Source organism: Hippopotamus amphibius, chromosome 2, assembly GCF_030028045.1.
Source record: "Hippopotamus amphibius kiboko isolate mHipAmp2 chromosome 2, mHipAmp2.hap2, whole genome shotgun sequence".
Classification (NCBI taxonomy): Eukaryota; Metazoa; Chordata; class Mammalia; order Artiodactyla; family Hippopotamidae; genus Hippopotamus; species Hippopotamus amphibius.
In genome coordinates, this window is record NC_080187.1 from 84,452,249 (window position 1) to 84,468,105 (window position 15,857).

Here is a 15,857-nt window from a genome sequence, read left to right on the forward strand (position 1 = left end):
TTTTTAATAACCTATAAGGGAAAAGCATCTGAAAAAAAATACACACACACACACATAACTGAATCACTTTTCTGTACAATGGAAATTAACAAAACGTAAATCAACTCTACTTAAATAATTGAGAAAAAAATTTAAAAACAAAGTGAAAAAAATAACAAAAACAAAAAACAAAATGAGCCTGGAGCATTTTTTCAGTGCCAGAATTAACAAGCATGCAAACAAACAAAATCAACAACAAACCCACACTTATGGATGTATATCAGAAGCACGGCAGCCAACTAAAAGAGCTCCCAATAGCCAAGGCTGGAACAATTTGAGCAAATAAAGTAGTACTGGATTATAACTCAAAGTATAAAATAAATATCTAGAAGTCCATGCTGATATAAATTAATGATATGAATAAACCAATAAATGAAGAAAAAGAGACAACTCTTGCACACAAAACAATTCTATATAACTTAAGCAGATATTCTGACCTCAAGGAGTGTATAATCCCCTACTCCTTAAGTGTGGGATGAGCTTAGTAACTTCTTTCCAAAGAATACAGAATGGAAAGGGGCAGAAGAGTAACTTTACAGTAAAGAACATGACAAACACTACTTCAGCCAGGTAATCATGACCAAAATCATCATGACCAAAATCAAAGTCACAAGTCACATTAGAGTATGTATCTTTGAGATAGTATAATGAAAATGGAACTTTATCTCTGCATATTCCTCACAATCTAAACTTATTTAAAAAAAAAATCAGAATAATTCCAATAGAGGGAAATCCTGCAAAATGTCTAACCAGTATTCCTCAAAAGTGTCATGGTATTAAGAACAAGGAAAATCTAAGAAGCTGTTATACCCGAAAGTAGTCTATGGAGACAAAACTAAATGTAATGAAGTGGTATCTGGATGGGATCCTGGAACAGAAAAAGGACATTAGCTAAAACTAAGGAGCAAGTTCCCTGGTTGCACAGTGGTGAAGACTCTGCGCTCCCAATGCAGGGGGCCCAGGTTTGATCCCTGGTCAGGGAACTAGATCCCACATGCATGCCATGGCACAACCAAATAAATAAATATTTTTTAAAAACTAAAAACTAAGGAAATCTAAATAAACTATACACTTTCGCTAATAATAATGTATCAACGTTGGTTCATTAACTGTAACAAATATACCATGTTAGCATAAGATGTTAAGAAACTGGGTCTGATGGAGGGACCTAGAGAGTGTCATACAGAGTGAAGTGAGTCAGAAACAGAAAAACAAATATTATATAGTAACACACATATGCAGAATATAGAAAAATGGTACAAATCAATCGGTTTGCAAGGCAGAAATAGAAACAGATGCAGAGAACAAGCATATGGACACCAAGTGGGGAAATGGCGGGGGGGGGGGGGGGTGGGGATGAATTGGGAGACTGCGACTGCCATATATACATTACTATTAAGAAAAAAAATATGAAATTGTACACTTAAAATAAAAAAAAGAAACCAGAGGTCTGGAGTATAGAAAACTTTCTGTACTAACTTCTCAATTTTTCTGTAAATCTAAAATTGCTCTAAAAAATAAAGTATTTTCGAAAAGGTATAAGGATACAAGTATATATATCATGTACATTTTAATCATAAGAAAGCTAAAATGGCCATATTAATAACAGGTAGACAAAGAGAAACGTTTCATAATAACAATAAAAGTTAAATCATCAAGACATAACAATCCCAAACATGTACATATCTAACAAAAGAGCATTAAAGTACATGGAGCAAAAACTGACAGAAGTTAAAGGAGAAATAAACAGATCCACAATTAAAGAGGATTCAACACTGCTCATTCAGTAACTCATAAAACAGGGATGCAGAAAATAAGTAAGGATACATAAAATTTGAAGAACACTACCAACTAACTTGACATAATTAGTATTTTTAGAACACTCCATGCAACAATAGCAAAATCCACAATCTCTTCAACTGACATAGAATATTCACCAAGATAAACCATATGCTGGCCCATAAAGCAAGCCTGGATAAATTTACTATAAGTCCCCTACATATGAACCTTCAAGTTGTGAGCTTTCAAAGATGTGAATTTATGTTCACATGTCTGATCACATAAATTAGTTCACGTGTCTGGCGTACACTGTCACGTGCATGCATCCTCTACAAGTGGTTGTGTTTTTGTGTACTTTACTGTACAGTACTACTGCTGTGCAACACAAGGAGCTTACTAATGAACACCTGATGGAATTGGAAGCCCAGAAAAAGGATGAAGAGACAAGAGGAAGAAGAAGTAACTGAAGAACTGAAGAGATTCACGACACTGGAAATGACAAGAGGATTTTATTTATTTGAGGAGGCACTGTTAGTTTTTGAGGCACAGGACCCGAACACAGAACAGTACACAAAGGTTGCAGCAGCTGTTCAGAATGCAATCCTGTGCTACCGTGTCATCTATGATGAGAAAAAAAGAGCTACTACCCAGACATCACTGGATCGCTTTTTTTTCAAGAGGGGAGATAGAACTGAATCCAGTAAGGAACCAGAACTTTTGCCATCAACGTCAGTGAAATTGAAGCTTGCCCTCCATCTCCTATTGCTGATGATCCTTCAACTCTACCATCTCCCACTTTCTCTCCCTCTTCCAGTCATTAACTCTTCTTGCCTGTTCACTCGATGCTAGCCCCTGTATGCCAGCTATTGTACTGTACTACTGTACTTTTCAAGGTACTGTACTGTAAGATTAAAAATGTTTCATTTTTGTGTTTTTTTGTGCATTATTTGTGCAAAAAGTATTATAAACCTATTACAGTACAGTACTATACTGTGTTAGTTGGGTACATAGGCTAACTCTGCTGGCCTTACAAACAAACTGGACTTACAAACACTCTCAGAATAGAACTCGTTCATATGTGGGGGACCTGCTGTAAAAGACTATAAAACATATAGAATATGGAATTAAATTTGGAATAACAGAAAGATATAAAATTTCCCCCATATTTCAGAACTAAACAATAGTCTTCTAAATAATCCATGAATCAAAAAAGAAACTGTTGGGACTTCCTAGGTGGCACAGTGGTTAAGAATCCGCCTGCCAATGCAGGGGACACAGGTTCGATCCCTGCTCCAGAAGATCTCACATGCCGTGGAGCAACTAAGCCCGTGCACCACAACTATTGAGCCTGTGCTCTAGAGCCTGTGAGCCACAACTATTGAGCCCATATGCCACAACTACTGAACCCTGCACGCCTAGAGCCCATGTACTGCAACAAGAGAAGCTACCACAATGAGGAGCCTGCACACCACAATGAAGAGTAGCCCTGGCTCACCACAACTAGAGAAAGCCCGTGTGCAGTAACGAAGACCCAATGCAGCCAATAAATAAATAAGTACATAAATTTTAAAAATAAATAAAGTTGACTTACCTAGTCAAGGATCTTTAAAAAAAAAACTGTTAAGAGCAATTAGAAAATATTCGGAACTAAATGAAAATAACAAATCAATTTGTGAGATGCAGCTAAAGCAGAGTTTAGAAGGAAATTCTTCTAAATTTTATTATTTTATTACTTATATTAGAAAAGAGGCAAGTTTTTCAGTCAGTAATCTAAGTGTCCACCTTAAGATACTAGAAAAAGGAAAGCAAATTAAACCAAGAGTAAGTAGAGGAAAAAACAGAAAAGGAGAAATCAATAAAATTGAAAATGGACAAGTAATAGAAATTAATATCTCTGAATCAAGAAAAAGAGACAGAAATTGCTAATGAGTAATGAAAGAAAGTATATCATTACAAATCCTTTAGACATTTAAAAAATAACAAGAGAATATTATAAACAATTTCATGCCAATAAACTCAAAAATGGGTTTGTTTTTTAAGACACAAATTACCAAAACTGACATAAGAAGAAATAGAAAATCCAAACAGTCCTATATCTATGAATTGCCAATAACCACCAAAAGTGGGAAGAGGAAAGGAAGGATTCTTTCCTGAACCTCCAGAGGGAGCATGTCTCTGCCAACACCATGATTTTAGACTTACAGTTTCCAGAACTGTAAGAGAATAAATTTCTGTTAATTAAATCACATGGTCTGTGCTTATTTGTTACAGCTACCCTATGGAAACTACTACATATATTAATATTTTGGATACAGCGGAATAAAAAAATGTATTAAATTTAATGACAGTTTCTGTTACTTCTTAGTGTGGAGCTACTAGAAAACTTAAAATTACACATGTGGCTTACATTATTTCTAGTGAACAGCACTAATCTAGCCAGTGCAATAAGGCAAGAAAAAATTAAAGGAATATTGATTGTAAATGAAGAAGCAAAACCAGCTTTCTCTGCAGACATTATGATTACATATTAAGAAAATCCTAAGGAATCTACACAAAAGCTACTAGAGCAAAAAAGTGAATTCAGTAAGACAGAATACAAAGTCAAGTTGTATTTTTATATACTATCAAGAAACAATTTGGAAAAAGAAAATTTTAAATACAGTATCACTGACAATAGTCAGCATCAAAAAAAATGAAATATTTGGGGATAAATTGAACAAAATATAAGCAAGACCTATAAAATGAAAATTACAAAACTGCAAAAAAAAATAAAGATATTTAAATAAAGAAGAGATATGCCATGTTAAAGTATCAGAAGATGCACTGTTATTGAGAAATCAATTCTCCCCAACAGGCTTTCTGTGGAAACTGACAAATTTATTCTACAATTTATAAGAAAATGCTAAGGATATAAAATAACCAAAACAATTTTGATAAAAAGACAGTGGTAAAGGACAAACACTACCTGATTGCAAGGCTTGCTATAAAGAAACAGTAATGAAGACAATACAGTATTGGTGTAAGGACAGACATTTAGACCAACAGAAAAGAGAGAGACCAGAAACAGACCCACAGTTAAAAATAAAGAGGAATCAGATCTCACATAACCTCCAAACTAATAAGGGGGACTAATATGAAGGAAGGAAGGGAAGGAGGGAGGGAAGGGAGGGAAGAAAAATTAAACTCCACAGAATAAAATAACAAGGTGCTATGATAATAACTGATCTCCCTAACTAGACAATGTGATCAGGAAAGACCTCTCAGAAAAGTAACAGAATAGTACATGCAAAGGCTCTAAGGGAAGGAATCTAAAAGTAGGCCAGTGTGACAGGTGCACAGTAGGCAAGAAGATAAGGCTAATAAGATAAGGAAAATGTTTGTATAGTTCTCAATTCTATTCACTTTTTTCCATCCCTACCACTGCTGTTTTCTAGATGCCTACAAGATTTTCTAGCAGATGAACCTGCAGCCTCACTCAAGCTGCTCTCCCAAATCCATCCTTCACAACTGAGCCAAAGATATTTAACAGCTTAAAATAATTAAATGGCTCCCTGTTTCCCATAATGCATAGTCTTAATTTCCTTTCTGACTTTTAAGATCCTTCATGACACTGCCACTACTTACCCCTCCAGCTTACTCCCCACTTCCCTCCAAAACTACCTGTGCCCCCACACTAAATTGCTTGCATTTTAATAAACCCCACCACATTCTTTCATTACTTTGTGCCTTTCCACATCTTTGAGTTTTAAATCAAATGTCTCCTCTGTAAACTATCTCTAATCCACAGCAAACACACTTAAGTATTTCTCTCTGCTCCTACAGCACTGTTTGCTCTATTCTAGATTTGTCATGATGTGGTAGTTATGATGCTTATGTACAAGGCTATGATATTTATCCTACTAGACTTTAATATGCAGACTGTATGTTATTCATCTTTTTATCCCTAGCGGATAGCACAGTATCTATTTAACAGAGGTTTTTTTCCATAATTAAAAAACAGAGACTCCTAACGTTATGCTTTTAGGATCTAAACATCGCTAAATTAAGATATAAATGAACCACACATATACAATGACAAACTAGATTCAAGGAATCCTTTAAAATATTTCAAAGATTTAAAAAATCCTATAAAATAACTCTTCCATAAGTCAAATGATTATAAATCTAGATTTGTAAATATGAAATTTGGTTGAAATGAGGTTCTCTTAGAAATATTTATGCCCCACAATATTACTATAAGAATTAAAGGGACTTCCCTGGTGGCACGGTGGATGGGACTCCATGCTCCCAATGCAGGGTGCCCAACTTCGATCCCTGGTTGGGGAACTAGATCCTGTGTGCATGCCACAACTAAGAGTTCTCATGCTGCAACTGAGGAACCCACGTGCTACAACTAAGACCTGGCACAACCAAATAAATAAAGATCAGTTTTTTTTTAAATAATAAAATTTAAAAAAAAAGAATTAAAAATTTTAGGGCTTCCCTGGTGGTCCAGTCATTAAGACTCTGTGCTTATAGGGGGGAGTCAAGGAAGGGAGGGAATACGGGGATATGTGTATAAAAACAGATGATTGAACCTGGTGTACCCCCAAAAAAATAAAAAATAAAAAAAATAAAAAATTAAAAAAAAAAAAAAAAAAAAGACTCTGTGCTTATAACAGGTTCGATCCCTGGTCAAGGAACTAAGGTCCTGCATGCTGCAGGTCACAGCCAAAAAAAAAAAAGTATATTACTTATATTGAAAAATAAAATTAATAGAATTATTACAGAAACTTGCTAGAGAAACTTGTAGCAAGTCAGTAACAGAGGAAATTACGAATTTATATTTTGATCCCTCTTCAATGAATTCAAGTCACAGATGCACATCTACAGTATTCACCTTGCTTTCCATTCTCAATCAGATAACTCCTCAATCAAATATTATAGGAGCCCTCATGATCCACTGGAAAGGAAGTAATTCAAAGAATTTTTACATTTTGAAAACTTTAATCTGGCTTGGACCATCATACTAGCAAAAAGATTTCACTATAGCATTAAGATTGAAAAACTAGAATTACTAAAATATTAAAAGAATAATTGTTAAACTGTGACAGTAAAACTCTGGACTACTACAAAACCAAAAAATACAGTAATATGTAGCACAATGTTATGTTTAAAAAGACAATTATATGAACATTAACCACAGAATTACACACAAGTATAGACTAGATTAGTATAGTATTATACTAATACATATATATATTTTTTAATAAATTTATTTTAGTTATTTAGTTAGTTAGCTGTGTTGGGTCTTTTTTGCTGTGCGCAGGCTTTCTTTAGTTGTGGTGAGTAAGGGCTACTCTTCGTTGTGGTATGTGGGCTCCTCATTGCCGTGGCTGCTCTTGTTGCAGAGCATGGGCTCTAGGTGCGTGGCCTGCAGCAGTTGCAGCACATGGACTCAATAGCTGTGGCTCACTGGCTCTAAAGCGCAGGCTCAACAGTTGTGGCACACGGGCTTAGTTGCTCTGCAGCATGTGGGATCTTCCTGGAGCAGGGATCGAACCCTTGTGCCCTGCATTGGCAGGCGGATTCTTAACCACTGCGCCACCTAGGAAGCCCCTACACTAATATATTAGCAGTATGATATAAGCATAATAGAACTAGACTACAGAAAATTATAAATGTAAGAGGGAAGAATTAATTTTTTCTTTTGAATTTCTCTTAATCATGTTATATGCTTCTCCAGTAAAAAGTTTTCAAATACCACGTGAAGAGAATTCTATTACATTTACTTATTACATGTATTACGTACTGACATAAATTTTTTTTAAAAATTTTAAGTTTAAAAACTATGTAATTTCTTCCCACAAAATACTAAGTTTTAAATTTCAAATAATAAAGTTATCTGATTTCGGAATTTCCTACAATCTGATGCTAAAGACCTACTGTTTCACACCAGCTATACTATGTAAACTCATTCCCCAAGTTTTAACGCTTTTAAAGCAAGCTCCAATTCCAGCAAGGCATTCTATTATTACTGCAAGTCTGTCAAACTCACAATATGAAAGAAACTCTGTTACAACTTTTGGTTGCACCAAAAGCATAGAGGAGATAAAATTTTAATTCATGTACTATGAAAGCTTATTTGCCTTTACTATCTAAGCTTCATTATATTGAAAAAACAAAACAAATTCCGTTTGCAAATCAAAAAGACCACATAAGACAACCTGCCTCTGACTCAGCAGCTTTCTTTTTTACTTTACAACCTGTTCTTAAGTTGCAAGGATAAGACTGAAACGTAACTTTCAAACTGAGCAGCAAAATCAATGCAAAATCAATATTTGTCCTGGCAGGAAACTCCAACGAAAATATGTTTTGGTCTTAACTGGCAGATATATAACAGCAAAGGTGCCTCCTTGGGTTATTATTTATCATGGAAAATCCCTTGTCTATAGCTACAAATTAGCTTTTATTGCAGATACTTAACATGTCTCTATAGAGAGAGCCTCAACCAAATAACCTTCCAAAATCTGGCACTATGAATTGTTACAGCTTACACACCACTGCAGTTCCTTGTAATTTAAAACATTTGCGTTCTAAGAACAGTCTCCACACACCAACTCTACTGTCAATTTCTCCAGCTGAAAGCTCAACTTTATACTACGAAATACTATATTTACTCTCAACAACAGAATGCACTCATTTACAAATTACACAAGAGTAAATGACTCCAAAATACAACTTTAAAATTCTAATATCATAGCTTTTCCATTATTCAAATTAACAAGGCTAAACAGTAGTACACTAAGTGAGGTACTATGGCCAAAGTCAACTGCCATGTTATCAGTTCAGTAAAATCAGTAATACAAAAGAAAGACCCCATCCCAATCAACTATTTAGCAAAATGGCCACAGGAGATACCAATGAGGAAAATGTGTGGATTGAGTTTGCCATTACTAGAAAAACGAGTCAAAGCAAGTCTATATGAGAGGCAGAGTAACCTCATGAGTACAAATCTAAGTTCATTTCTGAGTTCCAGTCTCACACCAAGAAGGCAGTTCATCAAATTTTTAACAGTAATACAAAGAACACTGCAAAAAAGAGGGTTTCCCCCCTCCATGGTAATATTGATAAAGAACAGGTATCCTCCAATACTCAGAGATGAAGTTTTCCTTTTACAACTAGTTTTTCTCTTACACGTGTACACATAAAATCCTACAATTGTCTGCATTCCAAATAGCTTAACACACACGATCACCTCAAATCAAATATTTATTGAAAACAGCGCTTTAGCACTAACATTCTCTCCTTACTACACCTTCACCTTCTAAACCAAGAGACGGGAAAGGAAAACCGACTCCTACGGTAAATTCGGGTCTAGGGAGAACTTCTTAACACGAGTTTGCATACAATTAAGCAGCTTCAGTAAATCAATTACCCAGACTACAATGCTTGACAATTTCTCTGAAGCAAAAACACAGAGAGCTTAGGGTTCATTACTGGAGATGACTCTTTTCCTCGCGTTTGCACAAGTCGAACTTCGGGAACTGCCCTCAATCTTCTCGTGTGAAACAAACAGGTAATGGGGGGGTACTATTTAAAAACTGGGTCATTTCTTATTCTGATGAGGCACGATCTTCAAGAGGGAAAATGTCTATGAGGCAGGGAAAAAAAAGGGAGGAGGGAGATGACAGCATCCTCAATGCAGAAAAGTTACAGGTCTTTACAGGAGTCAGCGTTAGGGGCTCATTAGTTGCTTTTATTTGTGTTTAGTCACTCAGCGTTGAATGAAACCTGCCTTCCTAAAAGTCAGTCCCAACAAAGAAGCCCTGAGGATCCTCCACGATAAGGCAGAGGAAGCAATGTTCTCAATTCACCTGCGACACCTACCCAGGTCCCCAGTTCTCCCCCCGCCCTAGCCCCCGACCCCTCCTGAGACCCCCGCCCTTAGCTCTTCACCCGCTCTGCCCCATCCCCTTGGGGAACCCCCGCCCCGTGCCCCCAACCCGGGAGGCAGTCTCCTTGGCGGTCCCGACAGCCCAGACCCCTCGCGCTTCCTTCCGAGGCAGTGGCGCTCCGGAGCCCGGGCGGCGGCTCGGGGAGGCCCTTCCCGGAGCGGCCTCTCCCCCATCACACCCCGCAGGCTCCGGGGACTCCCCGCCCCCGGAAACCGCGGACAAACTAGGCCGGGAATGCCAGCCCCGGCCACCCTCCGCCTCCTCCGCGACCCCCCGCAGGCCGGCCCTCGGAACTCAGCCCTCGGCGTTGCTACCTGCCCAGCGCCCTCCGGGCCCGCGAGCGCGGGGCTGGCTGACGCGCGGCGCAGCGTTCCTCCGCGCAAGGCCCTCTGCCACAGACTCACCTGCCGCCCGCTCCTCCTTCAGCGCCACCCGGGCACAGCCCTTTCCTGGGGCATGAACGCGCCGGCTTTGGGCCTGGGCGCCCTCGGCAGGGCAGGGCGCGGGACTTGCTCCGGCGGCCGCCGCCGCCGCCACTGCAGCCGCCACCGGCCGATCTGCGCCTGCGCCGCCTCCGGGGCTGGGTCTCGAGGGGCGCCGCTTGCAGCGAGGGGTAACGGCCGGGAGCGCGAGCTCGCGCCGACGCCTCCGCTCCCCGGAGGCCGGCTGTGCGGGCGGCGGGTTGCCTAGGAGCTGCGTGCTGCACTGCCGCCCCGACAGCTGACGGCCATGTTTCTGTTCCCGTTTTCTCTTTTTCCTCCCCCTCCTTCCGCCCCTTTCCACAGAACAGCACTTTCCTCCCCCCCTTCCCGCTCCCTTTCCTACTGCGGGGGCGGTGGAACAGGGCGTGGGGGAGGGGTGGGGAAGGGAGGGCGCGGGGGCGGGGCAGCGCTCGAGCCCCGCCCCCGGGGCGGGCCGAGGCCGCATGGCCCCTGCTCGCCTCCCCTCGCAGCCCGCCGCGACCCCCTCAGGGCGCGGGGAGTCCCGGTGCAGCCGGCCTGTGAACCCCTCCTCAGCGTCCGCGAGGCGGGTCCCGAGCAGAAACAGAGCCAGAGAGAAAGGGCTCAAGGCACTGCTTTGCACCCCTTCCTGCCCGGCTCAGACTCGCCGTGTGGTGCAGCTTTTATTGCCTTGGCCTCAGGCAGGTGGAGGCTGCTCCTCTCAGGTTTTTCAAAGGCGAGGAAAGTGACGCCGAGTCGCTCAGAGTCACTGAGGACAGTGCCGAGAGGGATACAGGTCTCTGGATGAGACGTTTCCTTCCCAGAGTGGGAGTTGGAATTCCCACGTATGACAGGCGGCCTCCCAGACTGCAGACAGACCTGCGGACTGGGGCTTCCCTAAGTCCTTCCGGCCCGTTGAGAGTCCTTGACCGCACTCGGTGTCGCTACCTCGGCCGAGATTTGGGGATGGGAACTCGGAACTTGGAAATCGCTCTTTTAAATAATCAGTTCCTCTCCTGCCTCCGAAGTAAGTGTAGCTTCCTTATCTACACGGCTGCGTGCATGGTCGGTTCCCTTAATGCAAATTTTATGAGATATTGTTAACTACGTTTTGAAATAATTATATGTAAGTAATTATATATACTTGGAAAATAACTATTCAGGAAGAAGCAAATGGTTTGAAACAAATTAGGAAAACTTTTTTACCTCCTGGCCAAAAATTGGCGAGTGACTTCCTAGATTCCATGGCAGGTCAGAATTAGAATTGGCAAGATTTATGCATAGCTAATAAGTATTTACTTACATAATGATCATTTTCCTGAGAATTACTCTTTCCTCATTAAATCTGTATTTTTGCTGAAAAGTATGAGATTAAACCTCGGTCATGAGGGCCCTGTTGTCAATTTACTTCCGAAGTTTATTGCATATATGGATAGTTTTAAATTTTGTAGCCAATAGCAGAAACTATTTCCCTGACCATGTTAGTAGTAAGAATTGATTCAGTAGGACTGCACAACAATATAAATAAGGCTTATTTAATAATAGTTTGGAGTCATTCTGAGCCTAGTGGCCTAGTCTTTGACAGTGACCATCTGGACAGAAGTTTATAAAGGAACTAATATCTTCAGAATTCAGCTTGTGGACTTTATCACAGTTTCCATTAAGTCTATGTAGATGCAAGAATGCTTAGAAGAATCAGCACATTGAAGAGGGGCATACAGACATCAAATTGGGCATGGTCACTTTCTGCAGACTTCTGCAGATCAGCAATGCAAAGCAGTTGAATGAAAATGTTGAAATTTTTCTTAAAGTAAGCAAGATGTTATTGGCAGACATCTTCAGTGCTGCGGCAGCCACGTTATTTTCATCTTCCTAGTTTTCTTCAAAAACTCCTAAACAGTGCTTTTCATGGAAATATTCAAAGACCTTTATACTACTATGCTTTTTTTTGTTATACTCACTAGTTTAATTTTTTAGATTCCACATGTAAGTGATAACACATAGCATTTGCCTTTCTCTTATTTAATTCACTAAGCATAATACCCTCTAAATCCACCCATATTCCTCCAAATGGCAAAATTTCATTCTTTTTTATGGTTAAGTAGTATTCCAGTGTGTGTGTGTGTGACATCTTTATCCATTCATCTATTGATGGCCACTTAGGTTGCTTCCATATCCTGGCAATTGTAAATAGTGCTGCTTTGAACATTGGAGTTTTTCTTCAGATATATCCCCAGCAGTGGAATTGCTGGATCATATGGTAGTCCTATTTTTAGTTTGTTGAGGAACCTCCATACTGTTTTCCACAGCAGCTGCACCAATTTACATTCTCATGAACAGCTCTGTGATAGCTTATGTGTATTCATATGTCACGTTGTCTTCCAAATCCCCAGTACCTAGTGGAGTATCAAGTATATGATAGGCTCTCAAAAAATACTTGATGAATGACTGAAATAAATCAAACTGTGGTTCCCTCACTTTCTTCTACTCTGTCCTTAGGCAGTTTACTTAATTTTCCTCATCTTTAAAGTGTGTGGAATGCTATTCATAAATAAGTTCATTTATTGATTTATAATAAGCTATAATTATCAAATAGGCCAGTTCAGTAATCAATACTTAGCATATGTGATACTCAGCCTCTCACTGTAGCTTACAATGATCCCTGTCTCATGATTTATGCCCTTGTGTAATCCGGTTCCATTGACTGTGGAGTGGTCTTATTGACTGGCCTTAGCACGCGGAATGCATCAGAAACGATGAGATGTCTATAACAAGATAAGGTTATAAAGAAGGCTGGGACTTCGGTTCTCTCTCTCATCTTCTTGGGTTGCTCACTCTGGGGAAGCCAGCTAGAATGTCATCAGGCAGCCTTGGAAGTCAGTTCAGGAGTGGATTGTCCTCAAGATGAGCTTTGAAATGACTGAAGCCACAGCCAACACTTTGATCGCAGCCCCTTGACAGACCCTGAATCAAAATCCAGCTAAACTGCTCCCAGATTCTTTACTCACATAAACTATGAGATAATAGTTTCTTGTTTCCAACTGCAAAATATTGAAGTAATTTGTTACACAGCAATAGATAAATAATACAGCATAGTAATACCTGGAAGATAGCAAGTGCTCATTAATGGTAGCTCTTCCTGGACTTCCCTGGTAGTCCAATGGTTAGGAATCCATGCTTTCACTGCTGAGGGCCTGGGTTCAATTCCTGGTCTGGGAACTAAGATCCCACAAGCCACGCAGAGCAGCAAAAACAAAAACAAACAAAAGGTAGCTCCTCCTTTATTGAATATATCTGGGTTCAGCTTGTGTTACTTAGCATCCTATAATGCCAAGTTAAATGACAGTGTTTATAGCTGCAGTGAGAGAAGGTATCCAGGAAAAGTGGGGAGACTAACTTGTCTGATATGTTATTTATAAACTATCTGTGCTTCAAGAGAATCATTAAAATACATTTCATATGATGTCTAGGATTTGCTTCAGAATAATGCAGTGGGAGCAGGAGAGTGAGTTAAGTAGAGGTTTAGGTAAAATAAAATTGGATATATGTTGAAGTGGAATGATTGGTACTTGAGGGTTCCTTATGTTCTCTACTTTTTATGTCTTTTTGAAGTTTTCCATATGAAAAAAGTTATTTTAAGTATGCCATGGAATTTTAAGTTTAAAGCTGAAGGGAATATTTACGGATTATCTATTCTAATGAACTCAATAGGTGGGGAAATTTAAGACCCAACAAAGTTGATTGACTTACCTAGAGTCTCCCAGACTCAGTTTTGGTGATTTCATAGTTGAGTATTGAGTAGAAACTACAGTTGACCCTTGAACAACATGGGTTTGAACTGCACAAGTCCACTTACAAGTGAGTTTTTTCCAATAAATGCCTGCTACAGTACTACATGATCTGCAGTTGGCTGAATCTTCAGATGTGGAATTGCAGATCTGAAGGGTTGACTGTAAAGTTATATGCAGATTTTCAACTGCACAAGGGGATTTGCACCCCTAACCTATGTGTTGTTCAGGGGTAAACTGTACTAAATTCATGGCTCTTTATTTTCCCAAACAGAATAACTTGCTCCAGATTTCCTATAATCTACACTTTGTAGACTAACAAGTTATTGGTTCCAGCCCCTCATAATCAATTTTCAAAAACATAGCATTTGAAGGCCTGATGCTTCATACCTGTAGGCACTCTTAGTTATTCTTTTAGAAAGAGTTTTTAGTAAGAATGGCATCAATAAACACTAGGTCTGCTTTATTCATAAGATATCTAAATGACTTAGTGTGTTCTGCTCTCCACAGGGAGCCCTAGCACACTCTTCTCTTTGTGCTCCACTCCAGTATCTTATCTGGCTGGGGACTCTGTCTCAACTTTATCAGAACAGGCTCATCTAGAGGCTTTCTGCGTTACTCAGCACATTCTTTATCCAGCTCTCTCCAAACATGGCTGGAGTAGGAGTGGGAAGGACTGACACAAGGCTCTTGATCAGAGGAGAGTAAGTGTTCCTGAGAACAATGTCCCAACAGATCATAAAGAAGAGCTGGGATTAGCAGAGGGAGAGAAACAGAGAAAGATAATGGGCCAAGAGGCTGAACAGGCAGATAGTCTATATGAATATCTGAGTCACAAAACCTGCTGCCCATGACTGGCTTTTATGAGCTCCCTGCAGTATTTCAAGTGGAGGAAATAGCCCTTCACGTTCACTCAGTCTTTCCTCACTGTTGGAAACCAGTATCTGTGCTCACTTGAATACCACTTTAGCACCTAGCAAGTCCAAATATGGCCATCCACCCTAACTGGCACTGGTCCGTATCCATCCATCCAGACATGTTCCTAGTTTCCCAAAGGCCACAGGACTGTCCCCTATCCTGAGCTCAACACTTATCTGCTTCCTCCAAACCCCTTTTTTCTGGGCCTCAGTTCTGATATTCCTCACATCATAGCAAATTGTCCTAACCACCAGTAGAAACATAGATGTATTCCTTATTTCAAAGATTAATTTTAAAAAAGCATCTTATTATAGAAAACAATAAAAAACAATAAAATATAAACAAAAATAGCAGCATAATGAGCTCTTCTGTATCCATCATCCAGCTTCAACTCATAGTTAATCTTGTTTCCCCCCTAAAAATAGTTAATTATTCAGCTCAAAAACTCCATAATATAGAAGAATCAGAAACTGCCTAAAAATCTCAAAAGTGATACTCAGTTTCCAATTTACATTTAATCTGAGTGCAATAGGCAAAGTAATGCTTGACATGCCCTAACAAAAAAAGAATTGGGATCTGATGCTGATACCCTTTAATACCTATTTAAATTTTCCCCTAGGGGCTTCCTAGGTGGTGCAGTGGTTGAGAATCTGCCTGCCAATGCAGAGGTCATGGGTTCGATCCCAGCTCCAGGAGGATCCCACATGCTGCAGAGCAACTAAGCCCGTGTGCCAAAAAAAAAAAAAAAAAAAGAACTGGCACAGCCATAAATAAATAAATTTTCCCCTAGTTTTATAGTTCCTTTCACACAGAAAAGAAGCTGTCTCTTAAAAGGATTGATAGAAAACAATTATTTCAATTTCTTTTTGTTCCAGGTTTAAGCTCTTCATCCTTAAGTCATCTCATTCAACTCAGTGGCATTAACACTGTGTGTTGTTCACTCCCAAATTTAACTG

The 15,857-nt window shown here is 39.6% G+C and overlaps 2 protein-coding genes across 6 annotated transcripts in view; one reads left to right on the top strand and one right to left on the bottom strand.

The window, feature by feature from the left end:
• DENND4C (DENN domain containing 4C) overlaps positions 1-10,574 on the bottom strand; it is a 142,309-nt gene extending 131,735 nt beyond the window's left edge. Inside the window, exon 1 of one of the 3 annotated variants that reach the window (XM_057724920.1) lies at positions 10,160-10,574. The gene's annotated coding sequence lies outside the window, so the exon portion shown is untranslated. The other 2 variants (XM_057724922.1, XM_057724921.1) reach the window with 2 other exon arrangements.
• A 118-nt stretch (positions 10,575-10,692) lies between these two features.
• PLIN2 (perilipin 2) overlaps positions 10,693-15,857 on the top strand; it is an 80,093-nt gene continuing 74,928 nt past the window's right edge. For all 3 annotated transcript variants that reach the window (XM_057724928.1, XM_057724929.1, XM_057724927.1), the window contains exon 1: positions 10,693-11,222. The gene's annotated coding sequence lies outside the window, so the exon portion shown is untranslated. The remainder of the gene's footprint in view (positions 11,223-15,857) is intronic.